Genomic DNA, 3,716 nt, shown 5'->3' on the forward strand with positions numbered 1-3,716 from the left:
TTAAGATTGTGAACAAGTGGAAAAAAACCTGTGAACAAGGGGTGGTGAGCACTCGTGATGGAGAAATGAAAGACCTTCAGCTGCTCCAATTTCTATCTTGAGACAAGTTATCCAATCTAGTGACTGTAAAGTATCTTCAGGTGAGCTGCCCTTTTTGTAAAGGGCATAAGAAAGATGTTCGTTTGCCATGTATTTATACACAAGAAGCTGTCATCTTCACATTCCAAATAATGACCTAAAAGAGGCACTAACCTTGTGTGTGAATCCCTCCCAAATATATCTAACTCTGCAAGATATCCATCTCTTCTGAATTATTTTATATAAATCCTTTTTAAAACAATAGGAACACCACCTTCCAACAACCCTTGATAGAGACCTCCTGAGTGGCCATGTTTTATGAGATTAGAAGCATTAAACTCTTTTGTATCCTAAAGCAACTACTCATAAGAAAAATACTCTTCGAGGCTTGAAAAACTAACTAAAATTCCAACTAATGATTGGCCTCCTCTGCGAACTACAGGATTTATGTCTCTTTCTGTTTGTCCAACAACAACCCTTATCTCATGTTTAAGGACAAAGAAAACAAACATGATGACAAGTAGGACAAGGCCCAAGCCATTAAACACCCCTCCTAATATTGGTCCTAGTCGTGTGATTTTTGTAGAAGGGCTCTCCAATGGAGTTGGAGGGAAAACTGGAGCACTTGTAGGCCCTAACACAGGGAAAGATAGACCCCTTGTAGCATAGAATAATGCGCACTCGAAAAGCGTTTGTTGCTTTGTTGTTCCCTGTAAACAATTTTCTACATTGACCACTTGTGTGGAAAGGGGAAAGGTAGGTATTCTTTTCTTGAAGTAGTTATATGATAGATCTATCACAACTAATTGAGGGAGCCTTGTAAGTCCATATGGCAAGGAATAATAAAATAGATTATGAGATAGATTGATATCTGTGATATTGACCAAACTTGAGATAGAAATTGGCAATGGTTGTGTCAAATTGTTTTATGAAGGGTTTAAAGAAAGAAGGTTAATCAGTGAACCAAGAGATGTGGACAAATTTCTAGACAATTTGTTATGAGCCAAATTAAGTGCTCGGAGTGAAATACATTTGAAAATGTCATCGGGAATAACGCCATTGAGAAAATTGTTTGCAAGAACCAAATTACTCAAATTGATAAGTCTCCCCAAGTCACTTGGAATAGGACCAGAGAGTTAATTGGAACCCAGATCAAGGTTCTTCAATGAAGAGGGATTTCCCAACTAACTTGGAATCAAACCACTGAAATAGTTATTGTCCAACTTCAGTTGTGTCAAACTTGACAGAACTCCAACACTCTCAGGAATTGGACCTTGCAAGTTATTTGCAAAAATATCGAGATAAGTCAGATTTTCCAAATTTGATAAATTACTAGGTATATGTAGGTCAAATTATTGGATGACAAATTCATAGTTGTCAAACTGGATAGCCACCCAAGCATTGGAGGAATGGGTCCTGTGATATTGTTCCATGACAACATTAGAACATTCAAATTGTATAAACTACCAAGTGAAATAGGAAGACCACCATTGAACGTGGTTGTGCTGAGATCTAGAGTCTTTAATGCACTGAGTTATCCAAACCGTACTGGTATGGAGCCAGGAAAGAGAAAGTGAGAAGTATTGAAGGTCTCCAAAAATGGAAGATTCTACAAACCATCGACAATAAATTGTGGATTTCGTGACCCTATTACTGTCCTTTTGAATCTAGACAAGCTTATAGATATAACATGCCCTTCCCTACATGTAATCCCTTTCCATACTTGGCAGATATTGACCTTCTTAGGCCACTCCTTTCTCCTCAATCCCAAGGAAGCCCTCAAGCGGAAAAGAGCACTTAGCTATGACCTGTTCATTGAGATCGACTATTGGCTAGGGCCTCCTGCCAACAAAACACATTGTGAGGTCAAACGGAAGGTGTTGCATTCACCTCCTAAATTCATCAAAAGAGGCAACAATTGCATTCACCTCCTAAATTCATCAAAAGAGGCAACAATAACAGTAGAGCGCATTTCCAACTTTTTGAACGTGCCATAGAAACCATGTAGTAGGAGCAAAGCTATTGATACCCTACTCTGCCGATGTGCTCTAAAAAGCAACATTTACAGCACTATTACTCTTGTTTATCACACATAACAATTGCCACTTCCATTGTAATACTACTCTTAATTACAATAAATGTGGGAATTTTTCCGGTAGATTAGACATTAGTATTTTACCTAGTGACCACAACGACATATGTTCCTCTATAGAGAGCCTTTATGCCCTGAGAAACCTCATTTATCGGATCCATCTATGAAAGAAATATATCGTCCTATTTTTCTTTCATCATATTTAAAGCTACATAAGCCTTTCATGCAAACCAAACCTACAAATAAATTACCCCAAGAAGCCATTCATGTTGCTGCAATTCCTCACACTTCACAAACCATGAGAACCAGGAGTAGCAGTGGCATCACTTGCAAGTAATTACACCAAACTATGTTAATTTGTAGACCCTCAGTGACGTCAACACCTTATTTGACTAATAATTGAACATCTACATACGTCAATCCAATAGTGGATTGAACCGAGATCGCGGTGATTGAACTTGTACGTACGTCGATCCCGACAGTGGATTGTCGAGCTCATGAATTTTCCATGTCTAAGATTTTAATTGGCTGGAAGATGACGAAAATGAAGCAACAGGATTGGATGGGGTGAACAGTTTTTTCTCACCCCAAGCATGTAGTGAAAAATGCCTTCGACGTAATTAGATGTAACTCCCCAAAATTCAAAATTGTTTCATCAATATCTGTCATCAGAGTTATTTATAACTTTACTCTAAATCTCAATTCAGACACAAATTACAATTAGATGTAACTCCCTAAAGTTCATAAGTCCTTCATCAATATCTATCGTCTGAGTTATATATAACTTGTATTTTTAACAGGATGGACTTTCCTTTCAGGAAAAATTCTTTGAAATTGAAGAGTATCTAACCACGGGGCTTCCATCATGCTAAAAGCATCTCAAGAAAACCAAGAAAATAAAGGTGGACTTATGTTTTTCAAGTTGAGATATTGTTATATAAATGTAGTCTAAATAAGTTAAGATTTAGTGAGAAAAGAATGGTTTTGAGGGTATTGGGATTTTTTTAAATTTACATTATAGATGTCAAGTTCCAGAATTTTAATTTGTCAAGAGTTTGAATATATTTCTACTATTAAAAAAATGTTCAAACCCATAGATATTTTGGAATATATACATCCATCAAGTTTTTTTTTGAATACTATATAAAGATTCTTTTTAATAATTATTTTTCATATTAATATTTTATTTATAAATAATATTGAAATATATTTTAGTTATATTTTATTTTATATATTATTAAAAACTATAAATATATATATATATATATATGGTTTTTATATTAAGATATTAAAACTATTTATATATGTTTTTTATTTCCAATGATTATATATAATAATATGGGTAGTTTAATTGGTCATCTTCTTATACTTTGTAAATGAAGTATGATGTTGGAAGATAAAATTTTCTATCTTTATCTTTGGGCTTCTTGTTGTGGTTTGTGATTTACATAGGAGTTATAGTAGTAGTTGGAATGGACCACTTACCCGATTACACCATATATATTAATCTTAACCCTATATTAATTATACATCTTAATACACTATA

The 3,716-nt window shown here is 34.8% G+C and overlaps 1 pseudogene; it reads right to left on the reverse strand.

Annotated features, from left to right (window-relative positions):
- LOC149207879 (uncharacterized) lies at positions 1 to 2,082 on the reverse strand (annotated as a pseudogene).
- Between the last annotated feature and the right edge of the window lie 1,634 nt (positions 2,083 to 3,716).

The sequence above is a fragment of the Pinus tabuliformis genome, chromosome 1_2 (genome assembly GCF_031772625.1).
Source record: "Pinus tabuliformis cultivar Carrire ecotype Pingquan chromosome 1_2, CPIR1, whole genome shotgun sequence".
NCBI lineage: Eukaryota > Viridiplantae > Streptophyta > Pinopsida > Pinales > Pinaceae > Pinus > Pinus tabuliformis.